At 41.9% G+C, this 18,226-nt stretch overlaps 1 protein-coding gene across 1 annotated transcript in view; it reads right to left on the bottom strand.

Annotated features, from left to right (window-relative positions):
- mgat4b (alpha-1,3-mannosyl-glycoprotein 4-beta-N-acetylglucosaminyltransferase B) overlaps window positions 1–18,226 on the bottom strand; it is a 184,960-nt gene that overhangs the window by 26,693 nt on the left and 140,041 nt on the right. The gene's annotated exons all lie outside the window — the stretch shown is intronic.

The raw sequence follows: 18,226 nt of genomic DNA, 5'->3' as shown, positions 1-18,226 counted from the left end.
CATCAGGAGATGTTTTCTGAGATTCAGAGGGGCTTTTTTCCCCACTCCACACTTGATGTGAGGGTAAAGTGTAAAGGAATGCCCTGTGTCAGAGTCCTCTGAACTTCGAACATGTATAATTTGTGACTCTCTGATCACACGTCAAAGGTCAGAGGTCACAGCAGCCAGAAAACACTGTGGAAGTTCTGCTTAACTTTCACTGTGTCTGATCGTGTCTAGCTTTAATTTCATTTAACACTGTGGTTCTGTCACTTTTAATTCAGCACAGGATCTGCATGGAAGACACTCTCCGCCAGTGTGATGAAAAAAAAAAAAAAAAATCCTTTAAGTCTTTATAAACTACCCCCAGAACATGCCGGAGGGATTATACATCTCATCTGGCCTGGGAACACCTTGGGGTCCTCCAGGAGGAGCTGGATAGAGTTGCTGGGGAGAGGGGCATTAGGAATATGTTGCATAGCTTGCTGCCCCCGCAACCCAGTTTTGGATAAGCGGTTCAAAATGGATGGATGGATGGATGTTTCAGCTCTTTTTTCTGATGAGGAAAAAATGGAAACCAATGTCGCAAACGAGAATATGGATCACTGAGCGAAAAACAAACATTCAACTTGACAAAGATTCGTTGGTTGAGGTGGAGCTAAAGATTTCATCACACTGGTGGAAATGGTCCTCCACAGATCTGAATGCTTCCTTCACTACAGATATTTTCTAACACAGTTGTTCATTTTTTGTTCTGATGATTGAAACCAGCAGAGTTTCATGAATATCCACCAACATTGAATATGAAGCAGCCTGTTACTGCAGGAGTCCTGAAATGACTCCTGATCTTTACTGTCTTCATATTTCTGTATCTGTGTGAACAGAGAGTCTGTTTGAGCTGAATGAAACCTTCTCTGGGATTTAAAGGTCAGTAACTGAACAGAGCAGACCGTCTGACTGGACTGAAACAATAACGAGGGCGAATTAAAAGGCCAGCGTGGAGCTCAGCTCTGCTCCCGCCCCCTTCAGGTCCGCCCTCATGTGTCTGGACATTTCAGCCTCCGTCGGGCCGGATGTGTGACGAGGCAACAGAATGAAAAAAAAACCCCAACCCTCCAGACGTAAACGAGGCCGGACTGAAAGCTAAACTTAGCAAATGCAAAACTCAATTCTGAACAGTTGAATTACAGAGCGGCCCTGCAGCGCTGCAGCTCTCTCCTCTCCGTCTGATTTAATTCAGTGAGTCAGCTTCACCCTGATGAATTTATTAAAGCAGCCGCTGCATGCAGGACACGCTGGGTCGGAGAGGATAGGTGAGGTCAAAAACAAGGACCAGAGAGAGGACAAGGAAAGGCCCGGGGGGGAGGATATTGTAGAAGAGAAGAGACGACAGAAGCACAACATCCGTGTGATAAATCAACATCATCCATCTCAGAGATCTGCTGCTCCATCGCTCTTCAAACCACACCCTCTCTACAGTGGTGGGATGTAATTGAGTACTTTTACTAAAGCACTGTACAAGTTTGAGGTACTTGTACTTATTTTGTCTTCATGCCTCTGTCTACTTCTACTTCACATCTCAGAGGGAAATATTAAACGTTTTACTCCACTACATTTATCTGCCACCCAATTACCAGAAAAAATGTTGGCATTACACATTCCTGCAAACCACAGTTATGTTACATTTACACATTATTATGTAGCGGTTTTACAGTGCTGTGGTTTACGTGTGGTTCGGTTTAGGCACAAAGGACACTCAGTTGTGGTCAGGAAAAGATCATGTTTTGGCTGAAAATATGGTGTTTGGGAGGTACAATCCCAGCAGGAAAAGCAGCGATATTTGGGTATTAAAGAACTGCTTTCCAGGTCAAAAAAGCCGATGCGCAATTAGTGATAGGATGCTAAAAATGTTGCAGGTAAAAGAGCAACGGGTTGCTACAAAACACCAACATCTGAAGCCCAAAAAGCTGCAGGAAACACATTAGTGACTCACTATATCACAACTGGCTTTGTTATTTGTTGGTCTCAAACTGTGTCTGTCATCTCAGCGAGATGCCTCCAAGCTGTAGACCACGAAGTCAGCTGATATTTGTCACTTTAGAAATGTTGATATGATACTTATGAAACATACAAATGCAATGTATTCACTGTTTGAGGGTTTAGAGTGTTGGTTGGACAACACAAACCCGGTGAAGGTGTCACTTTGGGCTCTGGTTAGTCTCGCACACCCAGACCTCTCTCTGCTATAGGGGAAAAAAACACTTTGGCTTGTTTGTATTTCTTTAAACCAATCACAGTCGTCTTGTGCGGCGCTAAGCCCAGGATGCCGCGATGCTGCCCTCGCAAAACAGTGTCGCTGGGAACTTTGTTTTGGTGGAACTATTGCACATGAGGAGGCAAGCGCTGTGATTATATTGGCCCTGCAAAAGAAAAGGGGCCACAAAAACATTTAACATTTAACTTTGCATGCCGCTGTCAAAGTGAAAGATACGGCAAATCAACTCAGACTGTCTGAAAACGGATCACCATCAGGCATGAGTGGTTTTTGTTGTCTGTAGCGAAGGGGATTTGGATACGGTAACACTCAGACAGCTGAAGGGGGGAAGAACGCAGGCCTAAATAGTCGCCAGTGGCAGGTTTACAGCCACAGTCTACATCCGGTGAGTCAGAGTAGCTTCTGGGTAACTGTGATGACATTCGTCAATCTGTTCACAATTTTTACAAACTAATCAGTCAATTAATGTAGAAAATAATCAGCAAATGAATCCATAATGAAAATAATCCTTAGTTAACACTTTCCCTGCCATAACGAGATATTCCGGCAATCTGTGTTTCCACTGTTATAAGATAGGGGGCGCTGTTACACATCTTGTGAAACAGAGCAGCACTGCTGTGTCCAAAATCAAACGAAGGAGAAGATCAGCTGGAAACCAGAAGAAGATGTTGTTTACAGAAATGTAGCAGCTTGTAAAGTGCATGAAAATGCTGGCGCCGATGGAAAGGTTTACAGTTGCAGAAGCTGTGGAGATGCTGATGGACTCAGACTCTTCCTGTTTTGGGACGAAACAGGATCTCCATGACGGTGACAGCGACACATGGACAAGACGACCACAGAGGAGACGGAGACAACAGAACACTGAACGATCACTGAACGTGACAACGTGTTCCACTGTACCTCAAAGAGAATATTATTATTATTATTATTATTATTATTTATTTTAATTTATACATTTCAAACTGATGTAAGGAAATGAGAAAAAACAAAAAAATGTAAAATGTGAAATTGATTTGGTCCTTTTCATGAAAATGCACAATTTCAAGTGTTGATAAAAAAAGAAATGGAATATGAGAGAATAATGTTTTTGTGTTTAAAATCAGAAGGTCTCTTCTTTAGTTTGATGTAAATACTGTTTACATATTTATAGAACAAATTATTCTGTGGCTCTTGAAAGATTAGTGAATATGATCAAAAATGCTGGCGGTGACTGGAAACTTAAAAATAATACTCTAGCAGGGAAAGTGTTAACAGATCAAAATGAGCTCCACCTAACCAATGCATGAGTCAGAATCATCTAACCAGATCATACAGTACAGGCCAAAAGTTTGGACACACCTTCTCATTCAATGCGTTTTCTTTATTTTCATGACTATTTACATTGTAGATTCTCACTGAAGGCATCAAAACTATGAATGAACACATGTGGAGTTATGTACTTAACAAAAAAAGGTGAAATAACTGAAAACATGTTTTATATTCTAGTTTCTTCAAAATAGCCACCCTTTGCTCTGATTACTGCTTTGCACACTCTTGGCATTCTCTCGATGAGCTTCAAGAGGTAGTCACCTGAAATGGTTTTCCAACAGTCTTGAAGGAGTTCCCAGAGGTGTTTAGCACTTGTTGGCCCCTTTGCCTTCACTCTGCGGTCCAGCTCACCCCAAACCATCTCGATTGGGTTCAGGTCCGGTGACTGTGGAGGCCAGGTCATCTGCCGCAGCACTCCATCACTCTCCTTCTTGGTCAAATAGCCCTTACACAGCCTGGAGGTGTGTTTGGGGTCATTGTCCTGTTGAAAAATAAATGATCGTCCAACTAAACGCAAACCGGATGGGATGGCATGTCGCTGCAGGATGCTGTGGTAGCCATGCTGGTTCAGTGTGCCTTCAATTTTGAATAAATCCCCAACAGTGTCACCAGCAAAACACCCCCACACCATCACACCTCCTCCTCCATGCTTCACAGTGGGAACCAGGCATGTGGAATCCATCCGTTCACCTTTTCTGCATCTCACAAAGACACGGCGGTTGGAACCAAAGATCTCAAATTTGGACTCATCAGACCAAAGCACAGATTTCCACTGGTCTAATGTCCATTCCTTGTGTTTCTTGGCCCAAACAAATCTCTTCTGCTTGTTGCCTCTCCTTAGCAGTGGTTTCCTAGCAGCTATTTGACCATGAAGGCCTGATTGGCGCAGTCTCCTCTTAACAGTTGTTCTAGAGATGGGTCTGCTGCTAGAACTCTGTGTGGCATTCATCTGGTCTCTGATCTGAGCTGCTGTTAACTTGCGATTTCTGAGGCTGGTGACTCGGATGAACTTATCCTCAGAAGCAGAGGTGACTCTTGGTCTTCCTTTCCTGGGTCGGTCCTCATGTGTGCCAGTTTCCTTGTAGCACTTGATGGTTTTTGCGACTCCACTTGGGGACACATTTAAAGTTTTTGCAATTTTCCGGACTGACTGACCTTCAATTCTTAAAGTAATGATGGCCACTCGTTTTTCTTTAGTTAGCTGATTGGTTCTTGCCATAATAAGAATTTTAACAGTTGTCCAATAGGGCTGTCGGCTGTGTATTAACCTGACTTCTGCACAACACAACTGATGGTCCCAACCCCATTGATAAAGCAAGAAATTCCACTAATTAACCCTGATAAGGCACACCTGTGAAGTGGAAACCATTTCAGGTGACTACCTCTTGAAGCTCATGGAGAGAATGCCAAGAGTGTGCAAAGCAGTAATCAGAGCAAAGGGTGGCTATATTGAAGAAACTAGAATATAAAACATGTTTTCAGTTATTTCACCTTTTTTTTTTAAGTACATAACTCCACATGTGTTCATTCATAGTTTTGATGCCTTCAGTGAGAATCTACAATGTAAATAGTCATGAAAATAAAGAAAACGCATTGAATGAGAAGGTGTGTCCAAACTTTACTTTACTTATACTTTTAATACTTTTAAATTTTACTGATTATACTTATATAGTTTTACAGAGGGAACTTTTTCACTGCAGTCAAAGTTCTGAATATTCACTCCACACCACTTCTACATCACCTCTCAGTCAGATTCAAAGAGGCTTTGTGTCGCCACAGCACTGATAAAAACAACATGGTAACAGGGGAATATTGTGCAATTCAGATTCATTCAGAAAACAAACAAACAAACACTCAATCAGAGAGACAGATAGAGTGCGTATCGAGCTGCAGCTCCTCTGAGCTCTCTGTTGACTGGCTGAGGGAGATCGTTGCAGGATAATAACTCTGATAATGACTTCACACCTTCAGTGGACCCACGGAGGAGTTTTAACTTGATTCAGTGTGAAAATATGAGGTGAAATCAAAAAGCTCTTCGTCTCATTAGCAATCTTAAAGTCAGTACAGCTTCATCTTCATCAGAAAGAGAAGAAGAGGTGGAAACAGGAGAGGACGAGAGAGATCACTGTCTAGCCTCCTGGAGGTGTCGTGGGACTAACTAGACGAAACACCGGTGAAAGGAGGTTCCCACCCGATGACCCCAAAGACATGCTAGTTATCACTGCTCACGGGTCTGTATAGTTAAGCCTTGCCATAATAGCTTATCGTAGGGCTTAGGAGGATTATTCACTGAGCGCTGATCCCTTTTTTTTTTTTTTTTTATTATTATTAGAGCACAAACTTCTTGTGTTTATTTGAATTCAGAACTAGCCCAGCTAGTGACTGCTGTGAATAGGGCAGCTGACAACAAGGGAAAGACCATGTGACCGCTTGGAAAGACAGCTGACAGGAGGGAAAAGACCCCAGTGGTGCTGGCATGGGTTAGCAACCCATGGTAGCAGTGGTGAGGCCTAGCAGCCTTATTACAACCAAAATTAGCTACAGCCAACATAGGGAAAATACCCCAAGAGTCAGCGAGAGCAGGGGTGGAAGATGACTCACAGGTGGATTACACGGTAAGAGACATTGGAAAGGACACGACTATGACTTGGACTGGTGACTCAGTGAAGGATAGGGGCACGGACCTATCCACCAGTGCTAGAATTAGCAGCACTCAGGGCAAGGTGAGCGCATCTGTAGAGGGCAAAAGTAGCATAGTTGAGAACAAGATGCTTCAGGTTTGTCCTTGCGGCTGGCAGAAAGTAACATCAGTGAAAGGCCTCAGAACTCATCAGGGAAAGAAGAAGTGTGTGGCAAAGAAAGGGCAGAGTAGCCGCATTGATCAGTACTTCCTAAGAAGTCAGTCGAGTCAGTCGGATGAAGTCCAGCGGCAGGTAGAAAACCACAGTTCGCAGGATATCAGTAACGCTGCCACTGAGGAGGAGGGGGTAGTAAGAGAGGATGCAGGTGACACTGAGGCCAGTATGCTAGCCAGAGAAAGAACTATGGAGCAAAAGGTTAGAGTTAGATGGCCTAGAGCAAATGACAGTAAAGAATGGGAGATAGTTAATAGAGACTTGTCAGTAATCTTGAGTAGGCTTAGAGGAAATGCAATACAAAGGTTAGAAAAGATGGGAGATATAATGTATTCATATGGTGTAGAGAGGTTTAGGGTGCATGAGAGAAAGAGGAGTGAGAGGGTACAGTCAGGTAAGTCTAGGTGGCAGAGAGAAATAGAGAAGTTAGTCAAGGAAAGGAGACAGTTAAGAAAGCAGTGGAAAAAGGCTACAGAAGAAGAAAGGGAGGGAATTAAGGTGTTGCAAGAGGAGTTGAGGAGCAGGCTAGCAGTTCTTAGAAGGGCGGAGCATCTCAGGAAAAAGAGGAGGAAGAAGGAATATGCTAGGACAGGTTTTTTCAGGGACCCTTTTAAGTTTGTTAAAGGATTGTTCAGCCAGGAAAAGGGAGGGCAGCTTAAAGCAGAAAGGTTAGAGGTTGAAGAATATTTGAGAAACACGTATTCAGATTTGGAGAAGAATAGGATAGTAGGTTTCCCACCTGATATCCCTCCACTAGGAGGGATAGAGCATGAGATGGATGTCAGGCCACCTAGGTGGAAGGAAGTTCAGGAGGTGGTCAGGCGTGCAAAGGCTTCTTCGGCCCCAGGGCCTAATGGAGTCCCCTACCGGGTTTATAAAAGTGCGCCTGATACCCTTAAATTTTTGTGGAAACAGCTAAGAATAGTTTGGGAAAAACAAATTATACCAAGAGCATGGCGTAGGGCAGGGGGTGTCCTCATTCCTAAGGAGAAGGAGTCTGTGGACCTTAGCCAGTTCCGGATGATTTCTCTCTTGAATGTGGAGGGGAAGATTTTCTTTAGTGTAGTAGCGCAGAGACTAGCTAGCTACTTAGAAAGGAATAGCTTAATAGATACCATGGTGCAGAAGGCAGGAATACCAGGTTTTTCAGGGTGTTTAGAGCATACTAGCATGATCTGGCACCAGATTCAGGCAGCGAAGATTAACAAAAGGGACCTACATGTAATATTTTTAGATCTTGCAAATGCGTTTGGTTCAGTACCGCACAGCCTCATTTGGAGTGCGTTTGACTACTTCAGAGTGCCACAGGTAGTTGTTAACTTAGTGAAAGCATATTTTCAGGATATTAGGTTGTGTCTAAGTACAGCAGGTTTCACAACAGGTTGGCAGAGGCTAGAAATAGGCATCATGGCAGGGTGTACAATTTCTCCATTAGCATTTACTATGGCAATGGAAGTAATCATCAGGGCTTCTAAGTGGGTGGTAGGTGGGGAGAGACGGCAGAATGGGTTGCATCTTCCACCAGTTAGGGCTTACATGGATGACATGACACTGGTGACCACAACAATGCCATGTACAAAGAGGCTACTAGAGAAGGTAAATAAGAACCTCAAGTGGGCCAGCATGAAAATCAAGCCTAGTAAATCTAGAAGCATCTCGATATGTAGAGGGAAGTTAAGTGATAGGAAGTTTGTCATAGATGATGAGGACATCCCAACAATTAGGGAAAAGTCAGTAAAGAGCTTAGGTAGGTGCTACAATGTAGAGTTGAATGATAAGGAACAGGTGGTGAAATTTAGAAAAGATGTGGCTGAAGGATTGGATAGAATAGATAAATCAGAACTTCCAGGAAAGTTGAAGTTGTGGTGTTTGCAATTTGGGCTATATCCTAGGTTAATGTGGCCATTGTCAGTTTATGAAATTCCAATATCTGTTGTGGAGAGAATGGAAAGGTCGGTTAGCTCCTACATTAGGAAGTGGTTGGGCGCTCCTAGGTGCCTAAGTAGTGTTGCATTGTACGGAAAAGGGATACTTCAGCTGCCAGTATCTAGTTTAACAGAGGAATTTAAATGTACCAAGGTCAGGACAGAGCTCTTGTTATCTGGGAGTAAGGACGTGGTAGTTAGGAGTGTGGTTCCAAATCCAACCAAGGGGAGGAAGTGGAACCCAAGATCGGCAGTTCAGGAGGCAGAGGCAGCTCTTAGACATGCAGAGATTGTAGGTAATGTTCAGTTTGGCCGGGGAGGCCTGGGGCTTGGCTCAGGTAAACCGGTATGGAATACAGCAGGCCTCAAAGATAAAAGAAAGCTGGTTGTAGAACAGATACGCAGACAGGAAGAGATAGTAAGGGGTGCAAAGGTAGTGGCCCAGGCTAAACAGGGACAGTGGTTGAATTGGGAAAGTGTAGAGAAGAGGAAGCTTAGTTGGAGGGACCTGTGGAGTATGGAGGAGAATCGTATTAGATTCCTGGTAGGGGCTACATACGATGTGTTACCAACCCCCCAGAACCTAAAACTGTGGGTAAATGAGGACCCATCATGCCCATTGTGTTCACGTACCGCAACTTTAAAGCATATTTTGTCAGGCTGTAAAGTTGGCTTGTCACAAGGCCGATATACATGGCGACATAATCAGGTGTTGAAATGTTTAGCTGCAGGCATCGAAGGGAAACGAAGACAGGTGAATTCAGAAGGTGTTAAGGATAGGGGCTTAGTAATTCAGTTTGTCCGTGAGGGAGAGAAATACAGAAGGGATAAGTTAGTGAGGAGGCAAGGGTGTGGCCGCCTAGAAGGTGCTTGTGATTGGGAAATGCAAGTAGATTTAGGGGGAAAGCTTGTTGTTCCTCAGGAAATAGTCTGTACCAGGCAGAGGCCTGACTTAGTGTTGTGGTCAGTGAGTCAACAGATTATTTCATTGAGCTGACAGTTCCTTGGGAAGACTCAGTGGAAGAAGCCTATGAAAGAAAAAAGCTTAGATATGCAGACTTAGGAGCAGAAGCTGAGCAGCGAGGATGGAAGACTAGGATTTGTCCAGTGGAAGTGGGGTGTAGGGGATTCATAGCAAGATCAACTGTCTCACTCCTGGGGGAACTCGGAGTGCGGGGACAGAATTTGAGGAAGACAGTGAGGGAAATGTCAGATGAAGCAATTAAATGCAGCCAGTTTATCTATTACAGAAGAAATAATGTCAGCTGGGGGCCAGCAGGGGGAACTACTAAGCAGGGCACATAACTCCTTGAGATCAGGTGGAAAGATCCACTTCCTGTCAGGAGAAATCCAGGAAGAGGAAGTATTTAAGTGTGGGAGTGGCCTATTGGAATCCATTTTGTTTGAGGCCATGCGGCAAGGTGAGTGTGCTTGCTGATCCTGTAAGTCCAGTTAGCTCCTTTAACTTTAGCTTATATTGTAATTATGCTATGTAGTGTGTGAAATAGAGTATGGTGAATGTGACAGGAAAGCTAGTATCAGCATTGCTTCTGCCTGGAGCTCGCATGTATGGAGCCTGGGTTTGGTTGAAGATGGCAGTGCTGTTTGGGCTGAGAAAGCCATGTGTAAGTAAGAAGGAAATCCAGGAAGAGGAAGGTTATTTAAGTGTGGGAGTGGCCTATTTGAATCCATTTTGTTTGAGACCATGCTGCAAAGTGAGTGTGTTTGCTGATCCTGTGAGTTCATTTATCTCCTTTAACTTTAGCTTACATTGTAGTTATGCTATGTAGCGTGTGAAATAGAGTATGGTGAATGTGCTAGTAAAGGTAGTATCAGCATTGCTTCTGCCTGGAGCTCGCATAAACGGAGCCTGGGCTTGGTTGAAGTTGGCAGTGCTGTTTGGGCTGAGATCACTGTCCAGCCTCCTGGAGGTGTCATTGTTGTGAGGGCTCGTCCTGGGGAGGTAGACTGTACAGCCTAACCCGGCGGGGGAGTGTGATAGCCTAACAAGGCTTCCTTCCCTGGGTCTACCTCCTCTGTGGTAGTATAGGTAAGGTAAAGGAGGTTGTTCGGTTAGTGTGGGGAGCAGTGAGACCTGGCATTAGGGGAGTGTCTCTGGGACGCCAGAGATCACTGTCTAGCCTCCTGGAGGTGTCGTGGGACTAACTAGACGAAACACCGGTGAAAGGAGGTTCCCACCCGATGACCCCAAAGACATGCTAGTTATCACTGCTCACGGGTCTGTATAGTTAAGCCTTGCCATAATAGCTTATCGTAGGGCTTAGGAGGATTATTCACTGAGCGCTGATCCCTTTTTTTTTTTTTATTATTATTATTAGAGCACAAACTTCTTGTGTTTATTTGAATTCATAACCGCGTTAAAGACAGACGAGATGTCTGGCGCCTCTCGTCCGTCATGTTGAGACAGAAAATGAGATGAGGAGAGGAAAAGGTGTGAGTGTGTTCTTGTTTCGCCATCTGTGTGAGGACCAGTTTGACTGTCAGAGGCTTAGAGTGCGTCCTCACTTCCTCAAAGAGCTGCTCAAAATAGGACTTCGGTTTTCAGTATGGGCTCAGCGAAAATCCTTCCAGTGTGTTGATGTGTGACTGTCCTCCCAAAAAAATTATATTATCAGTCTTTTCAGCAAAAACGTCTGCTTGTGGGCAAGTGAAAGATTCTTCTTGAAATTGCCGGACTTCTGACTGAAATCTGTCATGAAGTGTGATGCACATGCACAACAGGTCTAATCTGGGGGATTTAACTCCCTGGATTAAATCTGAGGTTACAAATCTGGGTGTGATCTGATTATAAGTCGATTTCTTGTGGTGTTCCCCAAGGATCGATTTTGGGCCCGTTACTATTTCTTATGTTCTTATGTACTGTTGTAAATGATCTATACATGACATCATCAAAAGCATCTTTCATTCTCTTTGCAGACAACTCCAATATTTTTTTATCTGGTAAGAGTGGACCCAAATTGATATCAGAAATGAATACTGAATTGCGCAAAGTTGACACCTGGTTCAAGGCAAACAAATTGTCAATTAATATAAAGAAAAGCTCATACATGTTATTTACCCCTAGAAATCAACAAGCAACAAACACACTTCCTAAGGTTTATATTGACAACAGCATCTTGGAAAGGGTCACTGTAACTAAATTTCTAGGTATTCTTATTGATGAAAATCTCACTTGGAAAAGTCATATTACGTTCATTTCATACAAGACTGCAAGAAATACTGGAGTTATCAGGAGAATACGTCATCTACTGTCTAGAAAAGTCCTGATCAATTTATATTATACTATGATTTATCCTTTCATTTCATACTGTAATATTACTTGGGCAAGTACTTTCAAGAGCAACCTCAACTGTATCCTTACCTTACAAAAAGGATTTATCAAAATGGCAACATTTTCCAACAGATTCACTAGATCAACCCCATTGTTTCAATCCCTGAGCATTCTTCCCATCTCTGCTGTAAATATTTTTCAAATATGTATTTTTGTTTATCCATCAAAATCATAAAATCAGAGGTCCCCACTTTCGGAACATGTTACCAGTCCACATTAGAAACTGCACAAGTATAAACTCTTTCAAGAAGCAAATAATAAAATTTTTAGTGGCCTAGTTGAGCAGCGCATAACCACCTGCTTCCACTCCATCACTACATAACTGAGATAATTTTTCTTATCTGTTTAATGATGTTTTTCACATTATTGTACATCTTATTTTTATGTTTAATGTTTGTCTCTAGGAGGACCTCCTGACAAGCCCTTAGGTTTTTTTTTGGTTTCTCCTGCACATTTGTGATATGTTGTACCTATTCTATATATTGTATGTTGTTGTTTTTTGATCTTCTCTTTCATCGTGCTTTTTTATATATATTTTTACTCTTGTGCCAATAAATCAAATGAAATCAAATCAAATCCTAGATTCAGATCTCAGCTTCATGTCACTCATTAACAAGGTAATTTTTCATTTAATTTTTTAACGTTTTCCACCTCAGGAACATCGCTAAGGTACGAGCATTTCTAAATGAAATGGGTGCTGAGCACTGATTCATCCTTTATTTCAAGTCGACTCAACTACTGTTATCCACTTTTTACTGGCCTCCCAAAAACACCACTGAGAGGCTTCAGCTCGTTCAAAACTCTGCAGCTCGGCTATGAACCAGAACCAAGAGGAGAGAGCACATCAGACCAGTCTGAGCTGCCCTGCACTGACTTCCTTCCTGTTCCTCCTTGTATACAAAGCCCTACATGGGTTGTGGGCCGTACCCAGCACACACAACACACGCAGTGAGGTTAACTCTTGAGAAGACGTTTGGGGGAAATCTGAAATATGCTTATTTCAGTTAATCGATGTCTGCTGGTCTGTGACCGTTGGGAATTATAAGCTCTGAGGGTTCCTGGTTCAAACCCGGGGTGGGGGAGCGCCTTTCAGATTACCATCATCTGATGCATTTCATTAGTTACTGACTGAATTGTGCTGTAGAAATATTTTCTTATTTGTGTCTCTCACTTCACCTCTAAAGTCTGTGAGGCGTTCACTGTTTACAGTCCAGATACAAAATAAAGATGAGACAGTGTGCAAAACCACAAAAACTTACAGCAGCAGTTTGATGCAGCTGCAACACAATGCAGCTTCATTCAGAGGACACAAGGGGTTAAATTAGGTTCAGTTTCTGCCTTTAGCAACATCACGAGGAACACAGAGAAGGTCAAAGGTCAGAGGTCAGAGCTGCTAGAAACCCCACAGATTTAAGTTCTGCTCACTTTTAACTTTCGCTGTTTCTAATCCTGTTTCCTGCTTTAATTTTTGTCCTTCATGTTAATTTCCTGTTTTGATTTAAGAAATTTGAGTAGCCTCTGACAATGTTAAAGATTTATGTCTCTCTTAAGTTCCTGTGTCCAGGTAGATCTGAGTTTTCATTTGTATAATGTTGTAAAATAATTCTATATATATCTGTTTTGTGACAGATTTTACAAAATAGAACAAAATGATCCATAAACTCATATTTTGTTTCTTTATAACTGTCATTTCTATTTTATCTTCTTACTATATAATGATGAAAACTCTGTGTGTCTGTTCCACGTTTTTCTCCTCACTGACTTGGTCAATCCATGTGAAATTTGGCACAGTGGTAGAGGGTCATGGGAGGATGCCAATGAAGCAATATTACATCAATTGGCCAAAGGGGGGCGCTATAGCAACCCATTGAAATTGCAAACTTTGAATGGGCATATCTCATGCCCCGTATGTCGTAGAGACATGAAACTTTGCACAGAGATGCCTCTCCTCATGAGGAACACATTTGCCTCAAGAACCCATAACTTCCGCTTATATAGATTTTCCGCCATTTTGAATTTTTTGAAAAACACTTCAAATGGATCTCTTCCTAGGAAGTTTGAGCGATCTGCATGAAACTGGGTGAACATAATCTAGGGACCAATATCTAAAGTTCCCTCTTGGCAAAAGTTGGAAAACTTACTAAAACTGAGCTTCTATAAGGCAATGAATATTGCGGAGGGCGTGGCTCATCACATAAAGGTGTATAACATCTCAAGGGTTTCACCCATCACCATGCAACTTTGTAGGCATATGACCACACATAATCTGAGGGGACCCCTCCATTATTGACCCCATCAAACAAAATGGGGGCGCTAGAGAGCTCATTTCTTATCTAGGCCTAACCGCCATATGGATTTTTACTAAACTTGGTAGATATGTAGAACAGGACGCCTCAAGGTGACTGGAGAAATTTAACTCTAATTGGCAACTGGGTGGCGCTATAACAACAGAAAAATGCTTCAAAATGGCTAAAATGCGACCGATCGCTGTGGCTCCCCCTGTGGACCAATGTTGGGGTTGTTTTCTAATGTTTGGTATGACTAAGTCATGGTATGGTATGCTGTACATAATCACATAAGTGTGTCATTCTGTCAGTCAGTCATTCTGTCTGTCCCACGTTTTTCTACTCACTGACGTGGTCAATCTATGTGAAACTGCGCATAGGCATTGAGGATTGGCATAGGTAGAAGGTGACGAAGCTACCAATGGGTATGGACTAGTGTTTATGATTCTTGACTTTTGCAGTCCTTGTTTTTCTTTTTATTTTCTCTAACTGCATTTATTTTGATGGTCATGCACCAAAACACCAAAGCAAATTATGTGCATGTATAAAATGTAAACATAAAAAAGTTATCTGTGAAAACCTACTTGGTAATAAACCGAAATAATCTTGCACTTCAGTTTTGGATAAAAATAAAAATCTTCTGTTGCTTGGAAAATATGTCTGTAGTCATTAAAAAAGTGCACCCACTTTGTGAATTATTTATTAATCATATTCAGGTATTAAATATAGTTTTTATTAAAACATCTAGTGGCTTTAAATGTGACTTTATTTCATTATCAGTGTGTTTCCTTCATATTTTATTTTATGTTGAATTCAAACCACAATTTTAACGTTCATTATTATTGTATTTTTCCAATATTTGATATATTATAAAATATATCATTATTATTATTTTAATATTAACATTAACGTGATCTCAGAGCGTCCTGCAGCTCGTCAACGTTCTTCATCACCGTCTCCTGTCTGACTCAGTTTCTCTCTTTAATAAAAACAAAGTGTGTGTGATGAAGGACGAGCGACGAACACACACTCCTCCATTAACTTCACTGTCAAAGTACCCATAATGCAACAGTTTCATCAGCCTCACACACACACACACCAGGAGAGTCACATCTGAGGGTTCTCTTTTAATGAGGTCCCCAAACTGAAATAAGAGTTTATTTTCCAGCTCTATAAAACATTGTGCTTCACACATATTATTTAATAATCAAATTAAAAGGATCAGAAATGTTTCGGTTGAGCCTCTAAAAACAAACCTTCAGTGTGTGTGTGTGTGTGTGTGTCCCTGTGGGTTTCAGCAGCACTGAGAATATAACACATAATGACTTAATTGATTGTTTTCTCCGCTGCAGTTAGTCGAATCAATAATTCACACTTAAAATGTTTAATTTCTTTTGATGGAGGAAGCGACGCCTCGAGCAGAGAGACGGGTTCAGACTGATCAGTTATCACAGAGCGATATCTTAAATACTAATGTTTTCACCTCATTACTGCTAAATAATTAACCGCTAATGTTTAATAATAAGACTGAAGCTGTTTGTTGTTGGAGCAAGTTAATCGCTGCTCCACACTCTGAAAACACGAGGCTCATTTTCTGTTCTCTGACTACTGATCACTCTGATTATGGATTCATTATCTCCACCGATCGATTGATTGTTTGGGTTGAAAAAAAAAGTGAGAAATGTTCGTCACAATGACCCAGAGCCCACAGTGACACCTTCACAATGTCTGATTTGTCCAACCAACAATCCAAACCTCAACAGTATTACTGACACATTACAATTATTAATATTTAAAGGAAAAGTCTGTGAAGCTGAAACCATGACATGTTTTAACGTGAAAATAAGACAACCATTAAATCAGATTAATCGACTAATCGTTTCATCTGTACTTGTACAAATGTTCTGTGTGCAGAAAATTTAAATTGTAAAGTAGCTAAAGCTGTAGTGGAGTAGTAGTAGTAGTCTCGCCACCAGACAATCAGAGATCTCCGCCTTCTGATAGTCTGGGGACACTCCTTTCTAAAGTGTGTTTAACACACCGGCGAAAATGGCCGGCAACAAAGCAACGCCTCTTGTATTTTTGAAAAGGACACGCCGTCTCGGAAATGTGCGCTCCCCGTTTTCTCGTTCGCAAGGAAACAAACACACAGAGAGCTTGAAAATGGATGCCGAGAGATTTAACTCTGTTTTATCAAACGTGTGCTCATCCGTGAAGAAAATATTTTTTCCAGCGGATGTCTTAGTTACAACATTATTGAGCTAACTGGAGTAGTTTCATGTCGTATCCGACAACAGGAGGCTTTTAACAGATGACGTCCTGTTAGCTTTGCTGCTGCTGTTAGCTGTCCCTGTCAGCTGCAGCCACTGATGCTTTCTAGACATCGTGATTTCCCAAAACTGAATAAATACCACACATAGCAACACAAAACTGCTTTGCTAGCTCAATCATGTTGTAACTAAGATATCCGCTGGAAAAGATATTTTTTTCACGGACCGTTTAATGAGTTATTACCTATTACAGACACCGCTAACAGCTAACAGGGCTAACAGCTAATGGTTAACCCAGCTAAACGTGCACACAGAAATAGTAATGTTTGTTCAATCATTGTGTTTATAGACTTTACAAACATCGGATTAGTCCAAACGGTGATACAGTGATGTGAAAAATGTGATATATAGGCTATATATATATAGCTAAAAGCTCTGCTGGTTTTCTACCCGGAAGTATTTGTAAACAACAAGGCGATTCCCTCTATAGTCCGGCCAGATGGATGAGTCATGGCCTTGTAAAAGATTATGTTTGTTTCTTTTAGTTGGCGAGAATGCGTCGCCGCAAACGCGACAAACATCCACTAACTTTGATGGCGTTTTCTGCGAGCACGGCTGAGCCATTTTGTACCGCTACATGTGTTTCTAGTGGGACTATGTTTACAAGCACAAGAGTTCAGCGAGCCACCGAAGGACCGCCCTGCAGATTTACTATTGGTTCTGCAACGTAGGGAGTTTTTTTAAACTCTGAAATTGTATCCGCCCATCTAAACACAAAATCAGGGAGAAAGTCATCAGTCTTTAGTTAAGCAAAGCGTCTAAAGACTGATTTGTGAGTCTATAGTAGTAATATTAGTATACAGAGGCATGAGAAGGGTGTAAATAAATAAAGTACAAGTACCTCAAATTTGTACTTAAAGGTCCAGTGTGTAGGATTAAGGGGGTATATTGGCAGAAATATAATATAATAAGTATGTTTTCTTTAGTGTATAATCACCTGCAAATAAGAATCATTGTGTTTTCGTTACCTTAGAATGATACTGTTATATCTACAAAAGCAGCGGGTCCTCATCTACAGAGTCCACCATGTTGCTCTGCCATGTTGTCTACAGTAGCCCTGAATGGACAAACCAAATGCTCGCTCTAAATAGGGCCATTCATGTTTTTGCATCAGCCACCACAGTTAGCAGCCCCTCTGTGACGAGCCCAACAGCTTTGGAAAAACACTGATTTGTAACGTGAAACTGCTTTATCCTTTTTTACCGATTTAACCTCTGGGGTCTCATTTATAAACATTGCGTACGCACAAAACGAGGCCTGAAAGAGGTGCACTCCACTTCCCAAACAAAAGTTGTGATCTATAAAAAAACTTTGACCCATGCTTACGAACATTTAGAGACAGGAAACTGGTGATTCAGATGGTGAAGTGGAAGCCTGAGAGTAGAAACTGTCAATATACCACACCATTTTTGGCTTTTGTTCGTATGCACATTTTTAGTATGGATCCTATGCACTACTTCATAAATGAGAGGAAGAGACCTCTGTAACTCAGCTCCTGGTAAAAACCTCCTGAACACTGAACACTGGGACAATTCTAACCAGGAGAAGATTCAGTCGGTTGCAATCTGCAATCCTCACCACTTGACGCCACTAAATCCCACTAAAATCCTACATACTGCTCTTTATAAGGATCAGTGTGTAACATTAAGGAGGATTTAGTGGCAGCGAGCAGTGAGGATTGCAGATTGCAACCAGATGAAATTTCTCCTGGTTAGAATTCCTTCAGTGTTCAGTGTTCAGGAGGTTTTTACCAGGAGCTGAATTATCCACAGAGGTCTCTTCCTCTCCAAAACAAACAGACCAGGTGATTTAAACCGGTAAAAACACTGAATAAAACAGTTTCACTTAACAAATCAGTGTTTCTCCTGCCCTGTTTGGCTCGTCACAGAGGAACTGCTAACTACGGTGGTCGACGCA

Source organism: Epinephelus lanceolatus, chromosome 7, assembly GCF_041903045.1.
Source record: "Epinephelus lanceolatus isolate andai-2023 chromosome 7, ASM4190304v1, whole genome shotgun sequence".
NCBI classification, from domain to species: Eukaryota; Metazoa; Chordata; class Actinopteri; order Perciformes; family Serranidae; genus Epinephelus; species Epinephelus lanceolatus.
Note: the sequence above shows the minus strand (reverse complement) of the source record. Positions and strands in the feature narration are given on the sequence as shown.